We start from the raw sequence: 13,099 nt of genomic DNA, 5'->3' as shown, positions 1-13,099 counted from the left end.
TCTTCAGCTATAATTCTGGACTTGTCTGCTTCTCCTTCCAGTTCTGTCACTTTTTCTTTCATGTATTTCGAAGCTCTACTATTAAGTGCAGAAAGATTTAGGATTTTTTTGTCCTCTTGGTGATTTCCGCCTTCATCATTATGAAATGACCCTCATCTGTAATAATATTTTTTGCTCTAAAGTGCATTTTGTCTTATATCTATATAGCCACTTCTGCTTTCTTTGATTCATATTAGCATGGCTTATCATTTTCCTGATATTTTAGTTTTAATATATTTATTCATATTTGAAGTGGATTTCTTGCAAGTAGCATGTAACTGGGTCTTGCATTTTTTATCCAGTTTGACAATTTCTGCCTTTTTCGTGTATTACGAGCTTTCTCCACTCTTGCTGTTGAGAATATGAGCTCTGCCTAGCCCGGTGTGAGCTGCAGGAATTCTTCTTCCTGCTCCTTTTTAGTGGTCCCCCCCCCAACTTTGGGAGGTTCCTTCAGGCACATGTGTTCATCAGTTCTCAGCTACAGAATCAAGGGGCGCCTTCCGCAGTCTTGTCTCTGGTGTCTGCCTTGGCCTCCCCAAACTCTCAACTCCATCTCCTCATCTCAGGGAGACTGCCAGGCTCTGTTTGAGTTCCCTCTTGCTGTGCTGCAGCCTGGAAGCTTTCTCCAGAAAACCAGAGGGGCAATCACAAAGGTGGCCTCATTTCCTGACTTCTCTCAGGGGTCATTCTCTCACACTTTCTGTTCACCAAGGTCTGAAAACCATTGTTATGTATATTTGTCTGGATTTTTTAAAAAGTTGTTTAAGGTAGGAGGGTAAATCCACCTCTGGAAGGGTTGCCGGATTTAGCAAAACAAAACAAAACAAGACTCTCAGTTAAATGTGAATGTCAGAGCAACAACAGATACTTTTTTAGAATATGTGTGACCCACGCTTACAATACATCTGAAATTCAGATTTAATGGGGCTTCTTAGATCTTCTTTGACAACTTTAATCCCTGTTAATCTATTGTGTCCAAAGCAGAAGTCCCCAGAGGCTCTCTTAGGTGCTGGAGCTGGATACCTGTTTGGAAATCCATTCAGTTCAGTGTGAAATATTTACTGAGGTCCTACACTATGCTCATCACAACGGCGGGAATGACTTAGGGAGGAATCTCCTTGAGGAGATATCAAAATGGCAGAGAAGACAAAATAAGCATAGGAGACTAGTAAGTGCTCAGTTGGACTACAATACTAAGCATAAATGCCACAGGAATTCAGAAGAGTTAAAGACCAAAATGAGCTGAAGTAGGCAGAAAATCCGGGAGACGTGGTTGACACAAAAAAGTGAAGGACGAAAGAACTTCATCTTTCATATGCGGGCAGGTGGAAAGACAAGGACGCTCAGCCTGCCTAAAGAAGGTAGGACACTGATGCAGGACTAAGATTGGCATCCTTCTGGACAGCGAGGAAAATAACCGAACAAAAGATGCTATGGGAGAGTTACTATAAACAAGATTAGTTGGGACCAGAGCCGCTGAGCTAGTTGTCCAGTTTGCTCACTGCACAAGGGTGACTGAGTGGGAGCATGAGTAAGGACTGAAATCTAAACTGCTCCAATTCCCAAGATATGAGCCTCAGTGCAGGGCCGCATCCAATCCGAGGAAGGGATGATTTTTCTCATTCTACGGTGATGTGTGGGACACCTGAGGTCCTGGGTGGGAGCTTCAGTATCTTCCTTCTGAGCCATCACAGTATAATTACTTCTGTACCTCTGACCCACATTCCTCAGTGCCAGAGTCACTCTGGGGAGAGGTGGGTGGGATGTTAGGAGGTGCATGTCTCTGAGCCACGAGCCTTTCTTTACTGGGCTACTGTGGAGAAACCCGTGGAAAGGGACAGAATGAAATCTGGCTTTATGGTTGAGGAAGCAAAGTAGGTGAGTGAGATGAAGCAGACAGGGCTTCAGACGAATGTTTTGATAGAAGCCCTCCGACGTTCAGTGCCAGCACCCAGTGGTCTGTATATTAACGGAAACCCATTCAATGACAAATGGTCCTAAATCCAGCCCTGTGAACACAAAGGCCTCCTGGGGCAGGCAGAAAGTGGGCTCGTGGGGAACCTGTCTAACAGACACCTGACAATCCTTTCTCTTGAAAATCTTTCAGGAGAAGCTGCAAATTTGAATTTTTAAGGAAAAGTCTCCTGAATTTCAATTGTTGGCATAATTCAAAATATTTAACTACGTCCCTGCTCTTCCTCCCCCAACAAAACACAGTGTCGACTGACCCTGTTCTAACCCAATAATACACATCTGTAGGTGTGAATGCTACTACTGTGGCTTCTCTGTTCTAAAGCCATAATTCCCATCTCGAATCCTTCTACACAATATCTACATTATCTACTGGGAATCCCCAAGAAAGGGAGAGAAAGGGAAGAGGAGAACCAAGGCAAATATTACCCTATTTAGCAAGATGGATGGATGCAAGTATTTTGGAAGACAAACTGAAACAGCTACTTTCTCTCTTCTTCTCAGTCCTCAGTTTGATCCTCTTAAAAGAATGAGGCAACCGGATGCAGACCTAACTGGGTGGAGCACTGGTAGTTTCATGTTTAGGTTCATCACCAAAACTGCAGACTGGGATCAGATCTTCACCAGCTCGGAGCTCCTTGCTACAACCGATAATGACAATGATAATGATAATAATAATAACAACCACCCATAACAAATACTTGATTTGTGTAAAAAACATGTCATTACCATGAAATTACCATGGACTATGCTGTCCAAAACCAGAACTAAAGGAAACTAACTAACTTAGATGCTTCCAAGGAAGTTGTACCTATGTCCATAGCTCAATTGGATGTGAAAACGATGAACTAAATATTAAAAATGAAGGATTCTTCTCTTCTTTCTCTTAACTGACTTCACAAATATTCGCTGATGCCTTGCAATGTCTCATCTGTTTGGCTACTGCCTACATTGCTCTTTCTGTGTGAATTACCAACTTCTTTCTTAGTTTTATGCTATGTGAGAAAAATGGGAGAAAAGTCTAACACAAGTAGGACACAGTTTTTAATGGAAGAGTGCTATTTTAAGGGCAGTCAGTCCTAGTACATAAATCTTTCAATGTTGGTCAAGTTCTAAGCCAATTTGAAGACTAGAACACGAAGCAGGCACCAGGGGGCACCACTCGCACAGAAAAACCAACTCACAGAGCAACTACAAATGGAGGCAGAGTCTGAGTGTATCTATGAGAGAGTTCTTTTCACATTTAAATAAGGTGAGAATTAATCTGTGACTGTATAATGGCCTTGTCCCTGAGACATCACAGGGTCTACAGAATTAATAAACTAGACTCACTGACCTGCTGTATGGCTGTGGCAAATGCAATGAATAGTACTTTTTACCAGGACGGATGTCGGGGGAAGGAGAGGGGATGTGAACAATACTTAGGTCAAAGGATTGTGGGAATTTATTCTTGGCTTTGCTTAACCTGAATACCTGAGTGGTGATGTTATCAGAGTTACACCTAGGAGAGATTTGAGCCAGGAATTTGGTCAGTTTAGATAAAATCTTTATTTGGACTTTATTTATTTAGGTTTGTCAAGTTTACACAGAGTGGTAATGCCAAGAGATCAAAGATCTCTTGCCTCTCCATAACATTTACCAACCGCCCCTTAAAAACCATTGTCTAAGTAAGATGGTATACTTGCTTTGCAAATGCACCTTCAAGACAAGTCCCTTGGCTGCCCCTGTCAAATAAGTTGCCACTCTTAAGTCCTGTCTTTAAGGAAATTCTTGAGCCACTACTGCTTGTTGGTTGATTGGTTGGTTGGTTGGTTGGTTTTTCCAGAGAATTTTCTCTAATAATCCAATTCACTTCTCATATAGAGGGAAAGCCTCTGCATTCGCTTCCTCATTGTTGCAAGAAGTGGAAAAATCCACAAGGAAATTATAAAGGCAGTAGTCATCTTTATCAAGTGCTACTATGACATAAAAGATTTTAATAAAAATCACATTCATTCTCAGAAATGCTAAGATCTGTGGTAATGTACCAAAGAGCTGTCTATTCAAAGTCCCTTTTAAATGGTGTTCAGTCTGCAAATTTTCTCAGGGCAGAGAAGTTTGTCATGTTTGACCCTATCAGAAGCAGCCCATTAATCAGATGTAACATGAAACTTTGACATGATTGCATAGTGGTAACTTGTACTATAAGTGTATTGTCCTCTTGACCACACTCTGCGATACTGTCCCATTGTAAACAAGATGTCTGGCTTAACTGGGATATCCTCTAAAAATATTTAAACTAAAACAGAAGCTGACATCATTGGGGAAGGCTGTATTCCCTGTGTTTGTGTTTCTAACTTCCTATGCAATTCCCAGAGAAAGCCACTGGAGGTTGCTTAATAATGGTAACAATGGATTACATACAGTGGTTGGCAAAGGGAGAAAAAACGATTAGATCATCCAGTCAACTCATCTTCCAACAAAGGGCAGAATCCCCTGATAGGGAATCTAACACTTCATTTAAGGCAAAGGGCCAAGTGGTAAGAACTACACTGACTTCGTTGTCTTCTCTAGCAATACTGACAGAGCAGCAAGTCTGTTTTAGTTGGCTGTGCTCATGCCCTACTTAATTCTTTCAATGGGACCTTCCAACATAGTGCTGCTGTTTTCTTCCGAGATAATCAATGGAGTAAATGCTATCTAGTGGAAAGTAATTAACTCTTGTAAATGATGCCTGCGCAAACTCAAGGTCAGGTTACCACAGAGAACACCTTGACAAGACAAGGCTTAGGCGGGGGGGGGGGGGGGGGGGGGCAGTCCTCGAGAGTCTTCCTGTCTGGAGAGTCTTTCACCCTCACTGTGTACTGTATTGTGTAAACTCTGGCTCAGAAAGGGCTATTGTTCTGGGCTTATTTATTCACCTGGTTGAATTTATTCAATAGCACAGCTGAAACACTTGGTTTCTCACCCCTGGGCTTTGGTCTTTATAGTCACTAGAGAGTCTACCTTGTTCCTGGGTATATTTTCTTTTTACATTCAAATATATGGCTAATTCAAATTCTCAAAGTGGATTTTATAATATCTGGTGGTGAAAGACTAGAACTATCTAGATTGGCTGCCAGATTTTAGGCTTTGTTGTGAATAATGCAGAAATCTCCATTTAGCAGTGCTTTATTCCCCATAGTGACCAAAGCTCTTGAACTCATGATGGACCCAGGATGGCCAATCACGGCACTCAATCTCTCTGACTCTCTCTCTTTGGGATTATGAGTACTAAGGACCACATAAGCCTGGAGCTTTCAGGGGCCTCTTCCCTTGTCTATAGAAGATGTTATTGAAGAAAGCCAACACGTGTCCCCGGATCCAGTCATATCTAAAGCTCTATACCCCTGGACCTCACAATTAAACTAGAAAATAAATTGCTTTTTTCTTAAGCAACTTGGAGTTGAGTTTCTATCAGAGGCAGCCAGTTATAACCTGTTTGATAGAGGATCAAAATAGTACCATACTGTGGACTAGAATTAAGGACAGAGAGGCCCAGAAAGAGAACAAGAGATTGATGGTAGATTGTTTATAAAGAAGCTATATTCAAACTTACAAGGAGTATGATTTACTTCACAGAGAACTTGCTGAATTGGTTGAAGTTTTGCAGGGTTACATCTGTTATTCTTTAACATTTCATGGAGGACTGAGGCAGTGCCAGCACACCGGGAAAAGAGCCAACATAAAATGGTTGTGTAATAAAAGGGAAAAAGGTTTAGTTCTGAAAATTAAAGACCTGTAAGCTCAACTTTGATAGCAAGGGAAAAATCGCCACAGTGAATAATGCGAATGGAAGAAGTCATTGACTTTACGTGAACTACATCTTCCCCAGACAAATCTAATATTTTAATCTATTGACAAATGATGGTAAATTATATCTGTGTGTCAGAGCTGGGAGCAGTGGAGCAAAGTGCACAGCCAGGCTAAAGTAGCCATGACAAGACTGGGGTCTCAAGGTCAGAGTGAGGGAGGTGGAGACCAGAGCTGGGGGTATACCTGTGCCCGTGGTCTAAAACCAAGGGAATTAAGATAACACAAGCTGTTATACCATTTTCTGCCCCTTAAAAAACTGACTTTCCAAGCACAAACCTAGGAAGATTGTTTAATTTCTTTGAGACTCTTTGCCCACCATGCAGAGAGCTATGACTAGATGACTGCTTTGGGCAGTATCATTTTTTCATTCTTCATCCATTCACTCTCTCATTCACTAGACACCTACTTAATGCCTTATTGTCCAAGGCACCTGACTAGGCATAAAGAAAATTCAAATGGCGAACAGTTGGTTAAGTTTTTCCCCAATGAGAACAGCTGCATCAGGGAACATTTTGATTATGATCTAATCAGTACTGACTTTTCTATTTTAAAAAGTTATCAAAAGAACAACAGTTAAGATGTAACTAAGTCTTGATTACTTTTTTCCATTAGTTGAGATTTGGTATAAACTAGGACAAAATTTCAAAGGAAAATTAATGTCTTAAAACAGCTCTTTTAATCATGACTTGGCTTCTTTTTGACTTTTTAGGATTTAGTTTAAAGTGTCATTCCAGGTTTGTCTGTAGGTCCAAGATTTCTGACGTTTTTATTGACTACTTTACACAGTTTCAATATATTGATAACCACTGCCCTGCTCCAAGAAAAGTGTTATCTTTTATGTGCAAACTTTGTTTTTATCACGGTCAGAAGCAAAACAAAACAAGGAGAAAAGATTATTTCAGTCTTTTCACTGTTTACTTCTATTTTTACTTTCCTTATAAATTAGAAAAAAGTTATTCTTGAAAACGTTTCTATATCACTCCCACTTTCTGTGGCTTTCCACTACTGTATATGTTCTTTTGCAAAATAACTCATTAAATAAACTTCATTTAAAGCTCTCTGACAAACTTCTATATCTTAAATGAACTCTCACTTTTCACTTATGAACTTGTGTAAAACATCCAATTTGGGTACACTTTAAGCAGTTACTAAAGAATTTCCCTATACCTATATATGTACAGGTATCTACACGATGAGTCAGTGGGCGGTTTACTTATTCATTTATGAACTCAGTAAATTCCTGAGAACCAACACTGAACAATGAAAGTTAAATGTAAGTTAAAACCAGATGAGATACCAACTTGTGCAAGACATGCAAGACATGCCCCTGCCGTCAGCTTTGTTCCCAATTGCTGGAAGAGACAAGTCGTGGTATTGAACTGAAATACCTCAATACAAGGTAATTTGTGATTCATGTGAGGTAATTTGCGCAAACTAAGAAAGACTGGGTGGACAAGATGGACTCTAAAAGATGGTGAGGACTTTTAATAAGGCCCGGGAGAAAACATTGTAGGTGAAGAGAAAGGTGTGAGTAAAGGCTGAGCACACAGGAACACAGTGTGTTCATGGAAGGTAAGGTGAGGCGTGTTGGCTGGAGCAGCTTCATACTGGCAAATAGAAGTAGAGAAGACTGGTGAGTATTGATCGTGCTGTGGTGGTTTGAACGTCAGGCTCCCGAGTGTGGAGTATTTCTGTGGCCCGGTCGGCCTCCCCTAATTTCAGTTTCACCCACTCCAACCATCCTTAAAACTGCTGCCAACATGATCCTCCTGAAAGATAAGTTAACATGTTACACCTCTGTGGAAGACTTCGCAGTGGATTATAGAGGGGTGAGGGTCCTTAAGCCCACTCAAGTACAGGTGTCTGTGAGGCTATTCACAACTGAGCGCCGAGACAGACGTTCTCTCTGGCTGAGTTTGGCCTAGTGGGGTCCCCAGTGGCCCTGCCTTGTAGGCCGCTGGGTAAACAAGACCCCTCTTTAGCCCAAGCAATAGTCTCAGACACAGGTGGAGAAAGAGTACCCAGCAACCCATTATGCCATGGCACACAGGCTGAGCGATCTCTTTGGGCACTAAATGAATTCCTGGGACCTTTACCCAGTGGAACTTGATGTCATAGCCTCACTGAACTCGAATGAACCTTCGCATAACTGTGTCAAATTCACACTGTAAGTGCATTTAATTTCAGCAAAACAGCACCCATTATATTAAACCTATATTGTTAATTTGCGTTTTACAGGTTACATTTTCATTTAATTTTAATTAAAAAAATTTGTGTTGTACATGGTGGAAAGTAAGGATGGGTATATATCCTAAGAAATTTTTATCTAGTTTTATGTGTGTACTTAAGTAACATTATGATAAAAATAATTTAAGCCAAGTCTGAACATTCGTACAATTTGTAATTTTAAAAGAGTTGTTTGCATTACCCAAGTAGAGGAAAGAGCATTATCTTAAAATCACCCCTGCAAGATAGTTATTATTATCTCCATATTGTAATGAAGAGACTGAGGGTCAGAGGATTCAAGTAATTTACAAGAGGTCAAACAGCAATTAAGTGGCAAAGTTGAGATTTTAACCCAGTTCTATTTGACGCCAATTCCTTTGCACACAGATTCCAAAGTCATCTTCAGAGACATGATAGTAGAATTTGTGAATGAGAGTTCTAATACATAGAAGCAGAGAAGTAGAAGCACCTACACTCATCTCCAGTACCTATTTCTGGGCTGCATCACTTCAAAGGAGAACCACAGATTATGGTCTTAACTAAAGCATGGAACTATACAAAGACTTTTCAAACGCTCTCTCATCCGCTTAAGTCTATGATCCCTTACCCAATTTCTACTGCTCCCAAAACACCTCGATTTCGAGAGCTAAGTCGAAACAGTGAGGAATTCTTTCACATTTTGAAGGAAATGTCTTTAATAGTGGTAGGTGCTTATTTCCCCAAAAGACCAAAAGCAAACTTCAAATATCGTTCCCACTGCTGCTTTTTTCTGTCCTCACGTCTTTCAAAAACAAACAACACCTCCAAAAATCAACAAAACGTGCCTCTGGTCTGCTTGAAGTTTAAGCCAGATTTACGTTCAGTTTCCCAGGCCAAAGTGGGGGATGCCGTTAGCTGGGTTACAAGCACCTCACAGTGCTAAAGAACAATGGATCGGAGAGCTTCAAAATGAAAACCATACGTTTGGTAGGAAACAGCTCCAAGTGGTGCTTGCTAACTAGGCTTTCTGCTTCTAACACGATTTGGACAAACACAGGAAACCCCGCAGGCACGGACGGAGAGATGTTTTCCCTTGCAGGATGAAGAAGAGCAGCATCCAATGGTGTTAGGATCATCGGGATTCTGGATGCCATCGAAAGCCACAGCTCTGAGGGAGTGCTCATTTTTATGGCCTCACAGGGAGCCTTTTTCTTTCCCGGGAGTCCTCCCCAGAGGGAGAGGCTGTGTAGAATTTTGCTGAATGTAGTGAATGTCAGCACATTCCCAACTGGACCACGCGTTCCATTCTTATCGAATGAAACTGACCTTTCTGCCCTAGCATGTTCTCCTTACTCATCACTGTGATTAATCTCAAGTTCACAGTGATGCAGGTTTGTAGATGAATTGCGCAGTCCACCCCAGATGGCGAATATGTACCTCTGGAATCTCCTTGCTCTTATGGAGAGGTCACGTGCTAGCTTACAAGAATGAGGATTTTAAAAATAATGGGCTTATGCTCAAATCTGCATCCTACAAAATGCTCTGCCCAGACTAGCCTCTCCTTTCAGTTGGCAGAGATCCGCCCCTTCCTACTCATTTTCCATCTAATGCCAAGTGACTCAAGTGGGAGTCACAACCGAAATAGAAACGTTTAGCACATAATTCAACATTTTAAAGTATTTTTTTCTCATGAACCAGGATTCATGAGTGTCTTCGAATTGACGTTCAATGGGTCCCTGAATCACGTTTATCCACTAGAGATTTCCAAGTTAATTGCCCTGATACATACAACTGAGTTTCCCCTAGTGAACAAAAATCTTGTTCCATTCATAGTCACTGTCAAAGAGAGTTAAATATACAAAATAAAATCTGGTCAGAAATTGCTCTTTGCATGTGCATTTCTGCATCAGAATGATTGTCTCAACAATGATTGAACTCACATTTCCCAGCAAGCTTTGTTGGAGGCTCCAAGTGGTTCAGGACATGGAGAATGAGTTAACTCCTGTTTCCATCTTCTTCCATTTCAAGATTAATTTTTCTTACTGAGGCGTTTTCTTAGGACTCAAAGTAAAAAGGAAGGAAATTGTTCTTATGTGCATCTAGGCAGTCCAAATACCCACACGGACAAATGGCCGCTTCACCCCATCTGATCTTCTTTGCACCCCAGAACTGTCACCTCCAGAAGCTTCTGTTGAGGTTACTATGGAGCATTGGGAGAAATCTATTTAGAAGCTCTGTGGATGTAAATGTGGATGAAGACAAAACACTGAAAATCCAGGAGTAGAGTCTAGGGGCACAGAATCGTATACAGGGCTGGTCTGCCCACCCAGCAAGGCCTTGGCTCTCAAATTATTACTCTCTCATTATCTGCAATTCCCCAAATTCAGTCAATGACAGTACACTCACTGAGCGCCTCCTGTGCCCTGGGAAATCAGAGAGAGAGAACCAGAAAAGAGCTTCTTTTAAATAGAAGAGAGCCCTTTGAGGAGCTCACAGTCTAACAGGGAAGGTAGGAACTTTGTAATAAGTTAACCCTACCTGAAGGAGGTGAAAAGGCACCGCAGAGGTGATTTTTGAGCTAGGTTCTGACGGCCGAGTGCGAGATTGCCAAAAACAAAAGAGAAGGCGGAAGGCACCACATTTACAAAGGCAAGCGTCTGTCTGCTGTGGCAGGAGTGTGAGATCTGGAGGGGTAGATGTCGATGTGGCGAGGCAGGGGGTCAGATCAAGAAGGGTAGTCGCTCTGTAAACCAAAGGATGAGGTGTTGTAGCCACAGTGTTGGCGATGGACTGGGTAGGAGCATTGTAGAGGGAGAGAGACCAGATGGGAGGTTTGGTCATAGTCTCAGCAAATGCTGATGAAGCCCGGGACTAAGGCAGTGACAGCTGGATGAGAGAAAAAGCCACATTTCAAAGACGTTTTTTTGAGGTGGAATTGACAGATTGGTTGTGGATGATGAGTGAGACATCTGCAGAGGTTTCTAGTTTGGGGGACAAGGCTGATGATGGCCATTCTGAAAGAAGTTTCTCTCTCTCTCTGTCTGCTGTTTATCTCTCTTAGTCTCTCTCTTTCTCTGGCTCTCTTCTATCTTTCTGTCTACCCATGTTTTTCTCTGTGACCCACTGTCTCTGTTTTCGTCTCTCGCTCTCTTGTGATGTCAGCTTCTCTCTGTTCTCCTCTCCCTAATGATCAGCTTCTTCACCATCCACATTTGCTCTGCTCCCTGTAACTTCAGATGACCTTTGCCGTTGACTTTCCATAGCCCTCATCCGATCCCATGAAATTCTGTCACTTTCCATTCCACTGTTCATTATAAAATTAATTGCAAGTTTCTTCATTCAAATTTCCAATAGAATCTAGTTAGACCAGCTCTTCTTTCTATGCTAGTTCAAAGAGTCATTTATCCTGGCTGCTTACCAGAATCACCTGAGGGGCTTTTAAAAAAATACCAATGCATGAGCCCACCCTAGACCTACTGAATCAGAATCTTTGAGGATGGAACACACAGCATGTGCATTTGTTTTAAAGGTCCCATGGTGAAACTGATGCACAAGTAGGACTGAAACCACTGCCATAGATGGCAAGTCATAGGTTATAGTTCATAGGAAAGACCTTGGGTCAGGTGCTCACAATTATTCCAGTTTCCACTGGGGAGGAGGCTCACCATGTACAAAACATGGCTGCCCAGGGGCTATGCGTAGGGAGATCCTCTTAGAACAGACTGTGGTCACACAGGCACCATGAAATGTGTTTGCTACAATAGTCTTGTGAGGGGTAAAATGCTGAAGCATACAGTTACTGTGCCTCCTCCTGGCTTATATGGTAGAATGCAGTGGGGTTCTCTAACCCAAGTGGATGGAGTAAGGGGAAACCTTCCTGGTGAGGTGACACCTGAGCTGAACCTTCGGAAAACACTAACAATTAGTCTGGTGAGGAAGATGAGCAACAGGACCACAGGTACATGAGAACAACATATCCAAAGCACAGGAGATTTTGGGGCAGGATGGCGTTAAGTTCACACTTTGAGCATCCTCTGCCACCCCTTCCCAAATCCATAGCAATACCTCAGAAAACTCCTTAATTTCTCTATTTTGGAAGTGATTTAAGTCTCTGCCAGAACTAAAATGTTCGAGCCAGAACAGGGTGAACTGTGAGAGGATGGTGAGTTTTAGACTGGAGGGGTATGTGGAGGCTCGAGTGTGAAGATTGGAGGGCAATTTATTAGAACAGTAGTTACCATTTACAAAGCAACTACATGCCAGGCACTGTGTGCGCATTATTTCATTGAATCCTCACAGAACCCAGAAGGTCACTATTATAACACTCACGTTATACACAAGGAAACAGAGGCTCAAGCAAGTTACGTTTACTTGTCACAGTCACAAAGCTGGAAAACTGACAGTTGAACTTTGACCCTAACCATTGAAGTTCTAGGCCTTTAAATGTGAAGAAAGGGAGAGGGAGGAATACCAATATTTGGAAATGAAAGAAAAAGACACAAATATTTCTGTGGTTGAAGATATTGCATAATAGGGTCACTTTAGTGCTCAAGTAGTTTGAAGTATTCATAATCGTATCTGTTTAGGTGAATGTTATAAATATTCTGTATACTGTATCTTTGTTCTTTTCAATAAAAAGAATGCTTTCATTAAACAAAACCTGATGTGGATGCCAGAATGTCAATTACATGAAAGGGGAGCAGCTCAGCTCCCTTGGAAGCAGGAGGTTGATGAGGCGTCAGCATCCTCCCAGCTCTCTTCTCAAGCTGCGTCTCAAAACTCAGGGACTCTATGACTCTGGTCTATGGCCCCAAATAACTTTTAGAATCCTAAACATTTTTATATGTACTGCTCAAGCTAATGGGTTCATTTTTTGCAAATGGCAAACAAATGCCATACGTGGGTGACAGAGGTGTATCTTTGCCAAGGTGGAATGCTGTGGCCGTGCAGGAGGGCTCGGGCCACCTGGTGGACTCACTCCTGTGTTGTCGTCGGTGCTCCTGTACCTAGAGGAGAGCACAACCAATCACAGACCTGGTTTAATGGCTAC

The sequence above is a fragment of the Equus quagga genome, unplaced genomic scaffold, assembly GCF_021613505.1.
Source record: "Equus quagga isolate Etosha38 unplaced genomic scaffold, UCLA_HA_Equagga_1.0 203_RagTag, whole genome shotgun sequence".
In the NCBI taxonomy this organism is placed as follows: Eukaryota; Metazoa; Chordata; class Mammalia; order Perissodactyla; family Equidae; genus Equus; species Equus quagga.
The sequence above is the reverse complement of the archived record's forward strand: the minus strand, read 5'-3'. Positions refer to the sequence as shown.